Below are 19,717 nucleotides of genomic sequence, written 5' to 3'. Positions count from 1 at the left end.
TTTATTTTCATTCTGGCACATTCATAAATGTGCAGGTTTGAAGAATGTAATCAGTTGGCATAAGCTTCAGTGTTAAATGGTCATCCCAGAAGAAGTCTCTGCGTGATTTTGAAATGTACTTTTACAAGGCATTTTAATAAAGTTTGTTTGTATTTTCCTTGATGAATAACACATTTGCTGGTGAATTTTCTGGGATGTTTGGTTCATGGTCTTTCCTTTCTTCCCCTCAGAACTCTTTGGTGGTAGCAGTCTGCAGAAGCCTTATGGGACTATCCCATTGTGATTTGACCTGTTTCTTGCTTTGTCCAAGTAATTGTACTCACAGTAACATTCATGACCCCAAGAAGTCATTGATAAGCTCCAGCACATAAAGTGCAGGGTTAAAAAAGTTTCAAATTTGAAGTGGAAAAAAAATATGTTAAGCCACAAGACTGGTATTTATTTATTATTTTAAAATAGCCAACATGCTTCAAGATGTTTTTTTCTAGATCTTTCACAAATCAGATCAATATTTAAAAGAAACAGAAGGCTTATCTGGTATTGTAGTTAAGCATGTAGTGTAAAGGGATAAGTTTGCATTCCTAAGTTTTTCTTAAGAGTGGTGGCACAATTACACTTTTGCCATTTGCTGTGATATTTGATTGATCCTGAGATTTAAGATGAAAGGTGGATTTATGCCACTGAGGACTTAAATTAAGTAATAAGGTATTGCTGATAATAAAGGTTAACATAAACAGCACTGTTTTTGAGAAGTGCTCTAAATTGAAAATATATGGTTGATTTGATTAAGCAATATTTCAGCTTCAGTTTCTCAACAATTTCATTTTCTCAGTAAACAGATGAAAAGAGCAATCCTATGCATTTCAGTTCACAAGTTCCCTTAAATTTAGTGAAAATTAGTTGGTGTTTATAGGACTGTAATCTAAGTCTGTTTTTAGACATGAAACAGCAGAAGATGAAATTATATTGGACACATTTTATGCTATCATCATAAGTTGACAATACTTCTAAATTACATTGAGAAAATATTGACATTTAAAACCATGCATCACTATGTCTTGAAAGCTAATAATATGTTTTTTGCTTTGGAATATTGCACAGTGAAATATTAGTGGCAGACAGATCAAATTGACCTCCTTCACTAAGAGAAATTAATTATCTGTTTTTCCACTCTATATATAGAAAATTATTTTCCTTTTGGGTCAAAATGAAAATATTGAAGAAAGGTCCAAGCCCTGGGATATTGCAAGGTTACAAACCTAATTATTAAATTATAATATGGGTTCATTCTTAACAATGTGAATGCTAAAAAACATTTAAGTGATGTCCTAAAATTGATGTAGGTTTTTGGCAAAACATATTGCTGTTTGTGATAACCACTTGGATAATACCAGTAATTGGGGGGGGGGGGGAGAGAATAGTTTAATAGTTAACCACATGAAAACATGCCTTCACTTTCATATTTCATGGCACTGATTTAAGTAAATGAAGCATTTGGATTTTCCTAATTAGATGATAAGACTTAGCCTAAGAAAAACACCCAACCTTCAATGAAATTACATAGCTAATCTTAATCCCCTCCCTAGAGGAACTGCAAGCTTCAGGAATCACTTTGCACAATGGTTTACTTTGGGGTCCCTTGGAGAGGTCCTGCAGAGAAATCTGTTTTTCATACTACATTCCTCTGCACAAATAAAGCACAGCTTTGTGCCCAATTCTTGAACAGAGAGCATTATTTGTACATGGCCACCAGGCAAAAAAATCTTCCATAATGTAAGGTTAGAAAGAGAAATGGAACCAAATCAAGAAATGAAATGATTCATAATTTCAAAATTAAGAATTTGACCTTAACCTTTTTAAAAAAATCAAGTTTTGTTTTTAAAAACTTTTTTATGACATCCTTTCAAAGAACATAAATTTTCTATATTGTTAATAATTGGGATGACATATTATATTAAAATACAAACATGATATATTTCATACTTTTATCATATTTGTTTGATTTATTAACACATCTACTTCTAGTCTCTCTAGTTCTTGAACAGAGGCAAAAATATTTAAAATAATAGCTTATTTAAAAGAAAGCCATTTACATTTTACATATGATAATGTTTATATCATAACCAGTTCTAAAGACTTTGGACAGAGCAAAAATATTATCTTTACAATAATATTGTAATAAAATCTTAAGCTATTATTTTAAAGTTATTCAGTCCTTTTTGATCCTACTTTGATGGTTTTAACACAGTATTATTTGACACTATTTTCTTATTTTGCCAATGCTGTTGAATGTTTTGTATCTTGATTATTGAAAAAGTAATATAAAATACCATAAATAAATAGATAAAATTCTTCCTTCTAAATAAGTGAGGCATGGCTTAGATGTGCAAAGGAATGGCATGAAATATATTATTGTTTTGAAAGTACTGGTACTTCACGTTAATCCCTCCTCTATGTTGTGGTTTAGGAAGACATACACATTGTTGAAAAGAAAGGCAAGTGGGTGTAACAATATTCAGCTCATAGCCAGCCCCACCATTGCCTCAGACTGCAATATTAGGAATCTTAGAGGCTGTTTCCCATCCAGACAATTCCAGTGTACTTTAGTGTGTCCTTGTAAACCTCTGAACTGAGCTACTGTCTCAGCTATGCTAGAAGATGCCAGCCCCTCACAAATGCTTCAGTAAGATTTAACCATGAGCTTCTCCACGTGGAAAAGAGAGAGGAGACATTTTATCTCCCCCGAAGACCTGGTGTAAATATAGCTTATGACAGCTTAAACACCTGTCTGAAATAATGTACTGGACAATCACTCTCCCTCTGTGGACCTCTTTAACTTTATGATAATATATGAAGATGATTTTATAACCATATTTATTTATAACGTTGCAGATAAGCCTTACTTGATATGTGTGAAAGAGCCACTGGAATAATTGTATTCCTTAAACAATGTGTATCAAAGGCTCGTTCAAATGATCTCATCATTATGGAATTATTGGCATCCTTTAAAAATATTATGAACTACACAAATTCTTATCCAACCATATATTTTTTTGTTTTTCTATAAAACTAATTAAGTGATAATAATTGGGCCTTTCTCTCTAAAAAACACTAGAGCTATAGCAGGCACCTGGATTTGATGTGCAAGGAAACCTAAAACCAGCAACAGCTTTCACATTCTGCAGAGAAATGAGATATTTTGTACCTGGCTTCATATCACAGATAAAACACTACGGAACTTTATTTTGACAGCTTTTTCTACTTTTCGTGGATTTTTTTTTTTTAATTATAAAATAAATTCATGATGTTTATTTGCAAAGGTCTGGCTGATTTTAATGGATCTGGATTGAAACCCTTGATTATAAACATCTTAGCTATAAACTTAATCGTAATGCTGTTAAATAATATCTACCATAAAACTTTTACTATAGATTATAATTTCCGTTTATATAATATTTAACTTAATTCTTGTCTCTGTATAAAGCAATGCTTACTTTTAAGAGAAGCATTCCAATATTTCAAGTTTTAAAACTTTAAATATAATGCAGTACTGTGCTTGCTTACTCATTGGAAGAATATAGTATTGAATAAAAATACACATACGATATAAGAATTGTCAGAGGAATTCCAAAATTGCTAAACAACCAATATGATTTTTGCATTAAGAAATCAATAACATAACTTCAAAAGCAGATGTATGTCTGAATGTTGCCCCACTGGCTCAAATTTGACTTGAAGGCAAAGCAAGTGGAATATTAAGGTGATGAAGTACAATAAAACCAATTACTGCTTGCAAACTTTGAAGAAGATGAAAACTGGGAATATTTTAAATTTTATAACAGTATTCCATTCATTTATGTAGACACGTATGTTATACAAGTTGGAATTGCCATCCAGTTGTGGCTGCATATATGATTTTGCCCCAGTTGTATAATTTGTTTTTGGGTTTGCTGTTGTTGCTGTTGATGGATAGCAAGAGGTAGCATCATCTCTATACCATTATTACCCACATAGCATTCCAAATATTCAGTGAACCACATGAAGGTTTGAATCATCTCTAATTTGCAGTCCAGAAACAAATGAACATGCCTCTGATGCTGAAATATGTGATACATTAATTTGCTAAATGATCACTGGATGATGTTCATTTTGGGGTATATGTAAAGCCTTGAATATCCATTATTAATGAAAGTTTTGAGAAAGTATACCCTTAATTTATATATTTATATTCATAACTGACTTAGGAGGTGGGGAGAGAGAGAGAAAGGAGTTCAAAGTGGTATGCTTATTTTATTCGAGCAGTAATGTCGGATGCTAAAGCTACAAGTGTTGCAGAGTTTGATTGGCTCCTTGGCCATAAGCCTGAGAAATAAATAATGTTCAGTCTGAACTTGCCTTTCAAATTCTTTATTTTGCTTGATGTTTTAATCATGGCAAACTGCCACTTTCTCATAATTTAAATTCAGATAAGTGGCTGAATATCTAAAAGTCACTTAGTAGAAAAAACGTTTTTCTTTACAATATTCTCTACCTCATTATTTCCAGGCAAATGACATTGATTTACAGTTTGTCCAATATTTATTTCATTTCATATTTAAATAACGCACACATTAAAAACACACATATACACATATGTCATGTGAAGTAGTAAATATAAAAATGGGATAGCAAATAAAAGCTGCCTTCCACATCTGAAGCATTGATACCATTTAAGAATGTCTGTTTTTTGTAAAGTTTAATCAATGTCTTTTGTCTGATTTGTTGCTTTCTGACACATCACATATCTTGAATGTATGTATCAGTTGTTTCTATACCCATTGTAAAGACTTGAGCCCTTTTAATAAAATGTTTTTTTCTTTGCCTGACATTTTGGATCACATTGTTGGTGAAAGAGTTCACAAATGATATTGTGTCTTAAAGCATGTCTTTGTGATTCTGTAGGCAACGGAACTTCTAACTTTTTGGAACTCTTGGTTCTGCTCTCTAAATCACATTAATGTTTGTCAACTGGCAATTATGTAGAATCGCATAATTTCATATAAATACCTAAAAAGATTTCCTTTCTATCATATGAACATTGATTCAAATAATTATTGAATGAACCCATGTCAGAGGTAAGAAGCAAAAACTTCTCTGCAAATCTTAAAAACATATTGTATATTAAGGTAACTTGTATCAGTCAAAACAGCAAATATCAAACAAAATGAAATAATTTTCTTCATCGCATAGACAAGGCTGTCAGAATCGTTTAAGAAATAGTATTGAATATAGAAGTATTGGATATGGGCTTAGGACTCAGACATCTAACTGGCTCTTGATATATTTACTCTTTATTGTTATGTTCTCCCAACAGAGCCTCCTTATTGTTGCCAGCCCACTGCTGAGACAGATCAAAGATTATTGGGGTACAGGTGGGGGTTGAATAAATGTAGGACTTTACCACACTATGTCAAACATACTTTCCCAGAATACTGTTCTCTTCAACTTGATTGCTTGATTTTTAAGTCACCTAACTTGCAAAAATGCAATCCCGAGCATCACAGCCTGCAACCATTAAACAAATCACAATTATCCAATAATATCAACAAACATTGCTCTATCCAGATAACAAAAATCACATTACATAATAGGAATATAACTACATATAGTAAGTCTTTCAAGATTGGCCAGCCTAATATCCACCTGCCAGGCTGAAGAAACAGCCCTGGTCTTCAAAATCTTATAGGAGATTGATAGGGTCAAGAGATGGCCAAGTCTCAAGAGGAGAAAAGGCAGGGATCATTCTACAGGGCAGGGGCCACAAATGATATGACAGGCCTCCAAGGTTCTCTCAGATAGCACTGTTTCAGGAAATGGACCTGGAAAGTACCTGCTTAGCTGGAATATGCAAGGACAGGCAGAAATAACCAGAGACAGAAGATCCCACAAATGACGCAGTTCTATATTATAGAAAATAGATACATACAAGTATATATACAAAATATATACTTGTAACTGAAATAAAATATGTATAAATATAAATGTTATGAAATAAGTATAAATATAAAAATAAACAAACTGAATCCATCTTATGTTACTTTGATCTAATGACAAAGTAATAGCAACCTTCTCCCAAAGTAAAATATATAACAGCAAAATTACACTTTCTCCATCCATTCCCTCCCAAGTAAATTAGCTTATGTAAAAAAGCCATATTCTTTTTTTCTTTTTCAATTCTCACCAAAAAATCTGGCTTATGTTTTCTAATGTGAGGGGGGAAAGACCTGTTATAGGCAACAATTATTCCTGTAACACCATATATCATTGGGATATACTGGGTTGTATATTATAGTTTATGTATTATTTTTTAACGAAGCCTCCTCCTGAAATGTTTGTAGTTTCATGCTTAACATAGTATTTCCTTTACTTAAACTCACTGCTTGGCAAAAACTTTCTACTTTAGATCAGTGTTTTTCAATCTCAGCTGCTTTAAAATGTGTGGATTTCAGCTCCCAGAATCCCCAGAATTTCCCAGTTAACATATTGGAGCCTACATTTCTTAAAGTTGTTGAGGTTGAAAAATGCAGCTTTAGGTAATATATTCTAAGTACAGGTAGTCCTTGACTTATAACAGTTCATTTAATGACACTTTAACGTTACAATAGCACTGAAAAAAGTAACTTATGACCATTTTTTTTTCATTTTCACAGTGGCAGCATACCCATGGTCACAGGATTAAAATTTGGGTGCTTGGCAATTGACTCATATTTATGATGGTTTCCATGTCCCAGGGACATGTGATCACTTTTTGAGACCTTCTGACAAGCAAAGTAAATGGGGAACCCAGATTCACTTAGCAACTGTGTTACTTAACTTAATAACTGCAGTGATTTACTTAGAAACTGTGGCAAAAAAAGTCATAAAATGGGGCAAAATTCACTTAACAAACGTTTCTCTTAGCAACAAAAATTTGGGGCTCTATTGTGGTCATAAGTCAAGGACTACCTGTATGTGACAAAGGATCAGAAGTGAATATGGCATAGTGTGTCTATGGAGATTCTCAGTCATTCAGGTCGTGGTTGTCCCAAATATGCTTTTTCAAGAGACAACTAGACTTGGTAGTTTTTTAAAATCCCAGAAAGGTTTTTAAAAACCAAAAAGTCCAGGTGCCTCTTGAAAAAGCACCTTTGGGATATGGCATAGAGCTTCCCATAGGGTTCCTTCTCCAGATAAGAAAGATAAACATTCTGTTTAGTTTTATAGCCACATTTTAAAGCCTCTTTGCAGTTTCCTGAGAAGCATTTGAATGCTGGGTGATCTTTGCTGCTCTTGTCCTTTAAGCATCCAGACAATGATCTCTGTTGTATAGGGAAACTGGATACACAAAGTAAGGAAGCTCCCTGGACTGAAGTGCATATCCTATGCTTCCTGAGAAGACAGAAGTTTATCAAAGCACACACTTGAGCTTTTGCCCTACAGAGAATGCAGCTTTCATCTAGCACGCCCTATTCCATGGTTCTCCATCCCCCAAGGATATTTCTCATTTAGTTCTGAGAGCCACCACACTAAAATTATCGGTGCCTCTCTTCCAGTCCTAGGACCATGTTAACCAGGCATAAAAATGCATAGTCTAACTCTAACCCACCTAAGAGGCATAGGCCTCACTTTTGCACTGGTGATATTTAAAATGAGCAGGAATGCTTAATCATGGGAACTGACATAAAGTGTAGTGGTAGGGCAGCAATACAAAATTTCAAAAGAAAATAAACAAAATGCTATCAAAAAAAGGAAATATGGTGCTGTTGTTTATTTTACTTATTTATTCATGTGTAATATTAATATCCCATCTTTTCTTGGGAAATTTAAGGTATCAGAATCTTCTTCCATCTATTGATTGCCAGTTTGGATTTATTTCAGCTTGATGAGCAATGAGAAACAATCACCGGCCCAGGGTGATTCAGTTCATTTAGTTCCCATAGCATGCTAAATCCTAAGTCCCATTAACAAAGCACAGTCATTATGTTGACAAAAAAGCTATGTCCAAAATCTAAATCATAACATGACAATGTCATGGTATGTTTTATACATCTAAGAAAGTTGTGGGGTCTCCCAAAACTTACTGAACTATATCCTATTCCAATCAAGCCTGAACCAACATGATCAAGCTATCCTACAAAGCAATCTTTCAGTGAACAGGTCTTCAAATAGATCCTGAGTGACCATCTGTCAGAGAAACATCCTTTTTTGTGTGCTTATTCACAACATTCAAAAGTCTGATTCAGCAAAAGTCTGATCCAGCATGTCTTGTCACGGAGTACCCTTTCTCTAATTAAGGTTGATACTTGAGAAATGAGGATAAGATTAAGAATTTCATTTCCAATTAAGGAATCTGTATAAATTGACAGTTGATGACCCAACCATATTTCACCAATGGCATCCTACTCAGGGAAGCACTTGTCTTAAATTGCTTTCCCATTCAAAGAGAGCATTTCTGATTTCAGCAGGGCCATACATTGACCTAGCCATGCTGTGTACCAAATTGTTGTTTCTCAGGAATTTATTTTTCATTACTGCTAAAACAGTGGCCAAGAAAAAAGATTTTTTTGTTTGTTTGTTTAGTAAATTGCTAAAAATATATTCCTGCCCTTAATACAAAATCCTTATAAAAGTACTATTCAAACAAGTTGTTGAGGTGTGAGGTTCTGAATATTAAAAACACATTTTAAGCCAAAGTACATTTCTTATTAGTCTCATACATTGTTGTTTCCATCCATTACATTGCACTATTGGTGTTTTTCTATTTATAATCTATAACCAGCCTTCCTAAGATGTGTAATGTACTGACATCTGCTGTGTGTTTGACCAATATAGCACAATGATTAAAAAGAATAAAGCATGTATTTAAAATTAGGCTAGTAGGTTGCACGTTGCCGGCACACATTAAGATTGTTTAAAGAAGACAATGCTTTAAAGTAAAATAAGAAACACTCACTCTGCCCCAAGGATCATACAATCTAATTATACTTATTGCACTAGATGAGCCCAGAATTGTGTCATTGAGATTCTACTTCGTTATTTCATGTGATGAAGGAAGGAAATAAGAGTGTCTTTTAATTACATTTTCAGTGTGCCACATCTTTTCCATCTCTTGGAGAGAGAATGTAGCATGCAATTGTTCAATAAGACATGGTCTTTGTCTAATGTTATAAAATTTTAGAAGAAATTGCTTATGTACCATCTGTTATGTATAATCCAAATGCTAAATTTGGCCACATATTATTTATTTAGAATTCTTAAGTTGCTGTTTGAGATAGAACAGAACTTTTATATTAAAAGAAAATGGTTAAGTAATTATATTGCTATGGGAACATTTTTGTTACTATAAAGTTGTACTAGCTGTATACCTTTTCTTCCTCCCCGTGCCCACATCGAAGACAATAGAAAAGGTATAATGCTATTTCTTTATTCATCATCAGATAGAACAATGTCAGAAATTCTAAGGTGGAGAAGCTTCTAGGCTATACCATAGGTATATAGCACCTTTACTCTTCCCTGTGACATACACTTTCAATTTAAATTCTCAAGAATACTGTATTTATTTTATTAAAGATACCATTTTTTGTTTTATGGCATTGAAGTAGGCAATGTAGTGATTCAAAGCATCACTATACCCAGGTTCATCTTCCCCGTTTACCTGAAAATGTCTGTCTATCTAACTAGCTATTGTGTATTAATTCATATAACTTATATCCATCAAATCTATCAAGAGGGAACTCAAGATTGTTTTATGGCTTGCCTGGGCTTTGGTTTTGTTTAAATTAGGAGAGGCACAGAGATGCCTGCAAATTAAACTATTGGAGTCTATGTGCAGGCTTCCATCTGTATTCTTCAAAACGTCTCCAGTTCCTTTATAGGTCCATACAATGGAAGTTAAGAAGATTGACAGGTGATGGGTGGCTGAAGCTAACATTTTGCTTTATGTGTTTGTGCACATATATTATAATATTAAGAAAGAGAATCAATTTGGTATTGTAGTTAAAAGTACTTGGCTAGAAATTGTGGGGGGAGAGTATAAATTTAAATCCTGCCTTAGACATAAAGCCTACTGGGTGACTTTGAGTCAAGTCACTTTTGCTTAACCCTAGGAAGAAGGTAATGGCAAACTACTTCTAGAAATGTTGTCAAGAAAATTACATGGACTTATCCATGTGCTAACCAAGAGCCAAGGCTGACCAAAAACAATAAACACATATATAAACACATATACCCCCTACCAAGGGAAGCTAGGTTTGGTGGCAAGGAAGAAAGCAGATGGCTCATGGAAAACTTCAGAATAATGCTGTCTTGGAAATATTGGCATGTTATATAGAATATTTCCTCTCTTTAATGCATCTCCCCAGACATGGGTTAATATTGTAGTAAAAACCAGATGTTTCATGTCATACAAGAAAGAAGATATATGACAAATGAGTTACAATGCTTGATGTCTGAATATTATTGAGAGAACAAAGCTGGTGCAGGCAATCAATCCATATCTTTTGATTATCTTATAAAATATAGCTGGTTTTGGTGTATACAAAAATCATATTCAGTTTTAGCTGAATATAATTCTCTTCCTTGTCTTTAAACCAAGCTGTCTTCCTAAAGGGACAGCATTTGTATTTTGTTCCAAATGAGGCCAACTTGTTTGTTTTCATCTGTAATGTTCAAATGGCTTGCTATAGGCCAGAGACATCCTGCAGAACTGTAATGGATGAATGTATAAATAAAGGACAAATAAACTCATCCCCATATCAAAATTTACTCATGCATCCATTAGTTGTAACCAATTCGCATTTGGTCTGATGACCAGTCTTTTGAATCCACCAATCTCTGTGAGTGCAAGAACTTTCAAGTTTCTTAACTTTCCAGTTCAAGCTTCTTCTCATCTTCAACCCCTTAAAGATTTCAGGCAAATACCTCTGGGAAATCTGCATGTTTTGCTTGAACAGATGAATATTACATGTACTTCCTCAAAATATATCTATTTTTTTTATGAATTAGAACACTTTTTTCCCTTTACACTTAGTTATTTGTGAATGAAAAGTTTGAAGTTTACATTTTAGGATGAAATTAGAACAGCTAAAGAATTCACTTTTCACTAATTTACTCTTTTCACAATTGACCTGTATTCATAAATAAATAATTCATATTCCTCAGTGTGCTGAGTGATGTTCAAATGTTCTCACATAACCGGAGTCACAGCCTTTGATAAAAGAAGTGAGGTTTGATATAGTTTGCATAATAAATACTTTTCCTGCTTAATATAGGGTTCTATTTACACCTTCAGTGAGGAATATGCCTGGAGATAAATCTGCAGGAGAAATGAAGCAGCTGTGTTAAAAAGTTAAAGACGTTTTCCCCTGAGGGAAAACTGAGAATAATCTTGCTTTTATACTGGGAATTTATTCAAATTTTTAAGTAGGAAGTTTCAGAATTCTGTTCCAGCATCAAATTTTATTACTGTTTGAAAACATTTCTCCTTTACACACTTATGTTTCTCCTCAAAAACTTGAGGAGAATGTGGCAAATATTTCTGTTTCAGCACTATTTGAGTTCTAGGTCCTCATATAAACAATTACAAGCAATAAACAAGTATTTTATTTAAGCAATAAACAATTATTAAAGAGACGTTAATTGTAAAAATAAGGTTTGAGAGTCCTTTTGAATAGTTTTTCCCAACCTAGTTCTGTCCACGTTTCTTGGGATAGAACTTTTGCTATATCCTTATGTGGATGTTAGTTTTCATTGTGTAAACTATTCTTATTGAATGAATTTACAGTCATTTCCACTGATATACATATAGATCTTGAAATTTATTTTTTTCTTTTTCTCTTCATCCCATGTCATTCATTTTTAGATACATATGTTTATAAATAATAATGAGTTATTGCAAGAACTGAGTCACATTCACAAATCTATATAAGAAAAGGAAAAGAACCCTAGAGGAATGAGGGAATATCTGGGGAGACAGAAAACATTTTTCTCCAAAAAGATGTTAGGGAATTTATTAAAAGCCAAAGACTCAGTATGCAACACACTAACTTAATTCTAAATGAATTATTCATGACTTTGATGATTCAAAGGAATGATATAAATATAAATTGTCCAAAAATAGAAGGATGAATGGCACAGTTCTCATTTCAAGTGGATGAACATAGGAAAATGTTGAGAAAATGTCCACCTCTAGAGGAGACCCTTTAGGATCTACTAGGATCTATTAGTGCCTGTCCTCTGCAAGCTGTTAGACTGCTTTACTGAATTCTATTAATACAGTTGATTAAAAGGTATCTATATCCCTAAACACATTTGTCTTAATTCTGCAAAGATCATCTGGGGTCCAACCAAACTGGATGTGACTTCTGATGTGCAGATAAATGCACCCACAGTCTCATATTCCAATTAATCCCACGCAGTACCTTTGATGAGATAAGTTGTGGAAATAAATCTCTGTGGTTCTCTGCTGCTTTTCAAAGACGCAAACCTTAGAAACAGTCTCTTGCAAGAACATTTTACTGACAGTATGAAACTTGATTCAGGAAAGAAAATGTTAATCAGTTCGACTACACATGCCAAAGATCAGTTGTGAGGTGAATGGGAGTCTAAGTCTAATGACTGTCCACATAAACTAGCAATCTGCTTATCAATAGGACAGTATCTGAATTTGAAAAGCACACAATACCTCCAAGGCCCTTCCAACTTTTGTTATTCTGTTATCCTGACTGAGCATATTAGCAAAATATTTGTTCATTTATAAAATGTATACCTATGGACAATTAGAAACTCTAGTTGGATATATTTTAAGATAGAAAAATGATTGTAAGAGTGTTAAATGTTACCTTCAATGATTTTTTTTAATGTGTATTTAACTCGTATTCAACTAAAGTGTATTCAACTTTATGGTAAACTGAAGCTACTTCAGCAATAAACATTTTTGCGTGCTTGTAATGTGTAATATTTTGAACTGATCTGAGTTCAAAAATAGTTGCTCTGTCTTTGAATAGAGACCAATGGAAAGTAGGATCCCTTCCTATTTCTATCTTGTGATTTTTATGATGTGATGTTTACACACATATGATAATCTCTCCTATTTTATAGATTCACTGAAGAATCATTCAAACAAAATTCATTCTTCCAGTATAAAATTATGAAAGTGGGTTTTTTTTCTATTTTTATTCTATTTTCTTTTTTTCAGTTTGCATAACTTGTATTAATATATGTTCAGAGTTCACTATGACTATTTAAGTTAAAAAAAAACCCAAAATATGCAGGACTCATGTTACATAAAGTCAGATCTGTGTATTGTAAATCCTGTATCCAGGTACATTTATGAGACTCATGAGAGATAAGGATGGCATTTGAAGCTGTTTTCATATTGTTTCCTATCCAAGGACAGGCTGTGCTAGCGGGAACCAAAGGCATTAGGTTCTCAGAGTGTAAATTAAATTCTGGGCATGCATTTGCTCAGTGGACAGGTATGCATTGTCAAGGCCCAGAATGCATAGCCCTTTAATTCTATCTGGGTTTTGCAAGATTCCAGCCTGAACACAATTTATATAATTGAGTGCAGTTCAAGTTGCCCTGTACTTTCAGTGACATGACATAGCCACATATATATGCTGGAATTCTTCAACTTGTCCATATGTTTCCAGCATATTTGAATGTTTGTTTCCCCTTTGTGTATATATTTGCGATTGATTATAGAATGGCTTTCATAAAATATCTGATTAGATGCACATGTATACATCTGGGTTGTGCCATTAATTTTAGTTTCTTTAGGACAAAACCAAAAGGGCATTTAAAAACTTATTGGAGAAGGGACTCATTCTGTAAAAAGACAATCTAAACCTGATGTATTTCTCCCTCTCAAGAATAATAACCACCTCTAATTCCCAGACTGTATTTCTTTTAGTATCATTACGTTAAGAGTATCAAACCATGCTTAAAATGTCATGTTTATATGTAACATTTTCCTTCTTCAATTGTTATTGGAACAAATATTCCAGAGTCTTAAAATAAAGCATGGCAAGTTTATAGGAGAAAAAGACAGAGGACTCTAGAAAGGCAAATCATTCTCAAAACTCTTGGTGTAACAAACATGTTGAAAATAGGAAATGGAAGTGGGGAGGTTATAGGTACAGGTCCACAAGAAAAGCAACCCTGTGGCTTTTCTTCTTGGGAAGACTACATTCTCCTGTAGTTTGGTCTTGCTGAGGTTAATCTGTGTAAACCTGGCTTCATTTTTTTCAAGAGATTGGGAGAAGAGAACACAAGAGGATTAGATAAGGACTCACAAGTAGACTTCTTTCTTGTGAAATGGACAAGTTGCAAGAGACCATGCCTGAAAGTGGCAGTTGGTAAGCCGGTGATCGACAAATTGCAAAACAAAGGTCAATTAAAACTCATGCCGGTTGCCTTGCGTCCTGCCGCACACCTCCCCAAAACAGCCGGGCCGGCCAAACCGACAGCGCAACCTCTTGTCTTGCAATGTGTAAACACCCTTTTCTGGTCCCTTTCCTAACTATCCAGAGGCTTTGGAGTTGCCAGGACAAATCGAAGTCCCTGTATTCTGACTCTTTTGGAGTAGGGAAGCTTAAGGGCGACAGAAATGGCTTTGGGCGGTTCCTGAAATGAAACAAGCAAAAGAGGCTTTCCAGTCCATTCATTTGAATTTGAAGAGGGGAGGGGGGCAGAATTACCTTTGAAGAGAGAGACTGAGGGACAACCTGGTGTTTAAGAAGGAGAAAAATGTTTCCGACTGCACTATCAAAAAGGTAAATTTCATTGTCGTTTTTACTTAAAATCTAAAACATTCGCTTGTCGTGTTGACTACAACGACAGACAGGCCTGTTAGCTTTAATTAAAAGTGGTGATTTTCTTTCCTAGTATTGCTCTGGTGAGAAATAGTCTTCTCCCCCAGTGCAGGTTGTACAGGGAAAAAAAATACTTAAAGGGATAAGACATTCTTAGGATATGAATATTTTCTGTTCTAGTTAGTCAACCTTTGGTTATACTTTTTCTCCTCCAAAATATATAACTCATTGAGTTGTTAAAAGCATTCAGGCATCCATTACATTATAGTGCTGCAGAGAACATACCGCCAACTTTTAAAATATTTAAAAAGTAGTTACATATTGTTGAAAGAACAATAGGACTTTTTGGATAATTTAAAATTTCTCAATTTTTCCTCTAATTTGTAAGAATCGAACTTAAATAGCCAAAGATACATAATTGGTGTATTAAGGGTTTAACAGACTTCTTTTCATTGTTGTCTTTAGCATTTGTTTGTGTGTGACACAAATGAAACTTCAGAGTTTCCATTCTGCCAAAGTATGAAAAATGTGGTCTAAATTGCCCAAATTTGCTTATGGTATTTGGAACCACTTTTCAGGGAATGGCCTGAGACCAATTGATGAATTGTTTCAATAGGTCTTAATGTTTAAACCTGTAGCCTCTTTAATTTAATGTGCTATACCTGTAAATATTTAAGGGCTGGAGCATGATCCAGTAAAAGTTGAACGCTTGCTTTATCATAATGTAATGGATACTTACTGGAAAAGTCAACTCCATTGTGTACAACAACATGCTTTACTTCCTAGTAACTGTTGGCTGCTGGATTGTTCATACAGGGCTAACTTAAAGAAGCCAGGAAATAAATGGGTCATCATCATCATCAGTTCTATTATTTTAATATTTTTAAAACCCAGGAAATTATTGTGTCCTATGCCTTCCATAACTTGCAATCTACCGTTATTCAGTTCAACAATCTGACACACCATTATCTGTCAATCTTTGTGATGGAAAGCAATTAATATTTCCTGAGCCCAGGTTGTTTCAATGAAAAGAAAGTGATTTTCCCTTCTTGCTGTTTCCTGAACTGTCCAGCAACTGATGGATTACAATATGCCACTTTTTAAGCTTCTTGCATCTCTCATAATTAACAGCATACCTTGCTCCTGCTTTTATGATAAAGTGTCTCTCACCATAAGGAGTAGAATTTCTTATGATTCAGATATCAATACAAAATGAATACTTTTTGCAGAAAGTCCCAAATAGGCCTCATTCTCATCATAAATACAGTAAAAGCCTATTTTACTACAGAAATGCTTTCTTGCCTGTGACTCCAACACATATAAACACACAGAGAGAGATAAATATTCCTTTCGCACCCAATCTTTTCCCCATGTTTCTTGATGCCTGTTAGGTATATTAGGTCCTTCAGGAACTCAGCATTTTGGAAATGTCTAGATGATTTACAAAATAATTACTGCCCAATTTGTATTACAAACAGTCTTGAACACTGGATCAGTTTAAAGCCTAAAAGGCTGTTCTCCTAAATTCAGCAGAATACAATCCCACGTAAATTAACCTAGGATTGCTGTTTAATATATGGCAATAAAGTCAACTACCAGCCCAGTCCTAATAATTCAAATCAAACTAATATTACATACAGCGAATAGAACTTTTGCATATATACAAAATAGTCTTTTGTATGAACTTCATTGGATCTAAATTAGAATCCAGGGTCAAGCCTATGATCACCGATCTGATAGTGAATCCCACTGACCCAAGCTCCGTGGGAATTTCTGGGAAATGGGCTGTGGATTGCTATTCTCTCAAGTTTAGCTTTGAATCTGTTTCATGAATTCTTATGCATTTGAAAACCATATAATTTGAGATTCAGAGAGATTGGGTGTTTAAGTTCACCCCATATCAGGATGGTTGCTGGTTGTTATTATTACTAGTAATATTATCATTATTACAAACTGCTAATCCTGCTATTATATATGATTATTACCCATATTTTTAATAAGTGGCTAATAGGAATTCTGAGGACGTCTATGCCGCCCAGGCTCGCTTTAAATAGCAAGATGGGCGCATATAAATTTAATAATAAATAAAAAATGTAAAAAGTACCATTCATGGGGTGAAAGAAATCAGCGTAAAACAATAGTTACTAAGGGAAGCCTTTTGATTTCAACAATGACTGTGCCTCCGGCGCCATTAGACATTTCTGCGAGGTTCCCGACAAGCGCGCGGAACCTCACAACCGAACCTCCCTAGCATCCACTGATCGCTTCTATAAAAGGGAAACCCAGTGAGCCTCCCGTTTTCTCTGAAAATTCTTCCTTAGGGACGCCCAAGCAGCCTTTGGCTGACCAGATGGGGGCGAAGAAGAGGGGAGGAAGCCAAGGGGGACGGGCGAGACGGGGGATTCACCGAAGCGAAAGCGCAACCTCTGCTATAAGTTGCGGACCTGGTAAACGCGCCAGGCAGCAAGAAAACGCTGTCTAAACTTCCTCTCCATTTCTGCCCCGCTTGTGCGTTGGATTGCACTTCAAATCTCATTGGAGGAGTGGTGTAGGGAAGGGAGAGAGTGGGGAAGAAAGTTTTCATATGGTGGAGCGCGCTGAGTTTTGCGCGTCTCTTCTATAGAGAGATTCGTGCGCTTCCACCGGCACCGTTGATTTTTCTAAGCTTGGGAAGGCAGGAATCTGTAGTTGGTAGAGGTGCTGACATATGTCACAAGGTTCTGCTGCTGCTGCTGCTGCTGCTGCTGCTGCTACACCTGTGGAAGGAAATGCCTTTCGGGCGAGTGGGGAGTGCGAAGCAGCCCCGACCGGCTTGGGTGGCCAAGGAAAGAACTGGCACTAACTAGCTAAAACTGCCGACCTCAAAAGAGCAGCAATTCAGAATCTCAGCAGGCGTCCCGGCTTGGGGCCCGGATACTGGCATTTTCAGACCCAGGGGCAGAGCTGCGACAGGGGCCGGAGGGCATTCCTATCCCCAGGCCCCAAAGCGTTTTGGATTAAGGAAGAAATCCACCGGGGATTGGAAGTCACAGAGGTCCCCCCCTCCCCTGCCTGGTTCAGAAACCCGTCTCTCTGCGAGGGGAGGCAATTACTGTATTCCTAAAGATGTTTTTTTTAATGTCTTTGAATCTACACAGGACCTAACCATTTGTATCATATTTGTAGGTGATCATCCGGATCACCATCAGCGATTTTTTAAAAAGGCCAAAAAAGTGTTTTTCTCTCATACACACTTGAACTGAGGACTTCAAATTTCACAGCAATAGTGATCTGAATTTGAAATATACAATATCTTTATAGAAGGCTTTATAAATAGCTGTATGGATTCATGATTGGTACCAGTTAGTGAAGTGTCACCATTGATTTTGGCAAAATAATGCTTAACATTATTTTTAGCACTTCCATTAAAAACATGTCATTTTCAACCATGCTGTAAGTTTCATGCACTTCTCCTTGAGAGATTTATCTTTATGTAACGATTTAAGCAGTTTAATCAATATATCAAATATAAAGGAAAGTTAGGTGCCACTCTGCTCATTAGAACTTCTGAATTTTGTTTCTAGATTTTAAAATGCTATCAGCCTAGGCTCTATGAATGTAACTCAAATGCTGACTTTTTAAAGTCAGAAATTTTTGTCACGCTTCTCTAAAAAAAATCACAATGTTATCATTGTTCCCATATCAAGCATCTTAATTTGAAAATAAATTTCATTAAAAATATTGAATGTCTTTCTGAATAAAACTATTATTAGGTTACACCAATCGGAAACTTTTCCAATGTACGGATAGCAACAACCTATTGCACATATCCATTCTGAAGAGTGTAATCAATGTAATCAATATTGCAATAGTGCAATATTGCAATATCTGTTACTGAAATGGTTTTACTGAAATCAAATAAGCATGCACACTGTTAGAATTCCACTGTTTATTATTTGATGTTAAATATTTCTAACTTTGAGTAAATCAGATTAAATTGATCTTATTGCGTAGGATCAATGGAAAGCCAGTGCCTTTGAATTCAATAGAACTCGCTAGTTTGATGACTAGTTTGCAACAATGGTCCATGTTGTTTTGCAGCATATACATACAAAAATAATATATAAATGTATATAAATAACACACACAAAAATAGATCCATAAATTACTATAAAAACATGAATGTCTTTGTATACTATGAAGTTTCAGTATTTTTGAAATCCAACTTGGGAGGCGGACAAGTGAGCCTCCAATTAACTCTTCTCAATATAAAGCCGGTAAATTTCCCATTCAGTTATATAATTATAAAAAGATGGTTAAAGGGACTATGGTAGGCACACTAAAGGTAGGAATAAATGCCACTGAATTCATGGAAAATTACTTTGGCATAGGCTTTGATAAGATCAAGTTATCTTTCTTCAAAAATATAACTGGTTAAATTTGCACAATAAATATTTACATTATCTACTTTCTTCTAACACTGAAGGAAGTCATTCAGAATTTCCCTATAGCCTTTTGTAAGGACGAGGCTTTTTGTATTTAAAAATGGTACTGTCAGGCCAAATGAACAAAGAAGCGCGTTGGGAAAGGAATCTGGAGGTCTGACTCGAAGTTCCCTTTCCGACGTGCACTCCCTTTCCTGCAGCAGCCGCACTGAGGCACATAGGCAAGTAGACCGGATGATGTATCTGTCCTTCGGCTGCCGGCAGCTTCGTGTGCGGCGGCTGTTCAGGTGAAGAACCTCATGTTTACAGGTCGGGAAGAAAACACACTCACCAAAAAAAAAAAAAAAAAAAACCTGCTGGAGCAACTTGGAAACTTAACACGCATGAGGTCCTTCAGTAATCAGCTTTTCTCTAAAGCCTGATCGAGACCTCGACTTTAGGGTGGGATTTCCCAGAAGGGAT

The sequence above is a fragment of the Pseudonaja textilis genome, chromosome 4, assembly GCF_049901715.1.
Source record: "Pseudonaja textilis isolate UNSWEBS1 chromosome 4, rPseTex1.2, whole genome shotgun sequence".
Taxonomy (NCBI): domain Eukaryota; kingdom Metazoa; phylum Chordata; class Lepidosauria; order Squamata; family Elapidae; genus Pseudonaja; species Pseudonaja textilis.
Note: the sequence above shows the minus strand (reverse complement) of the source record.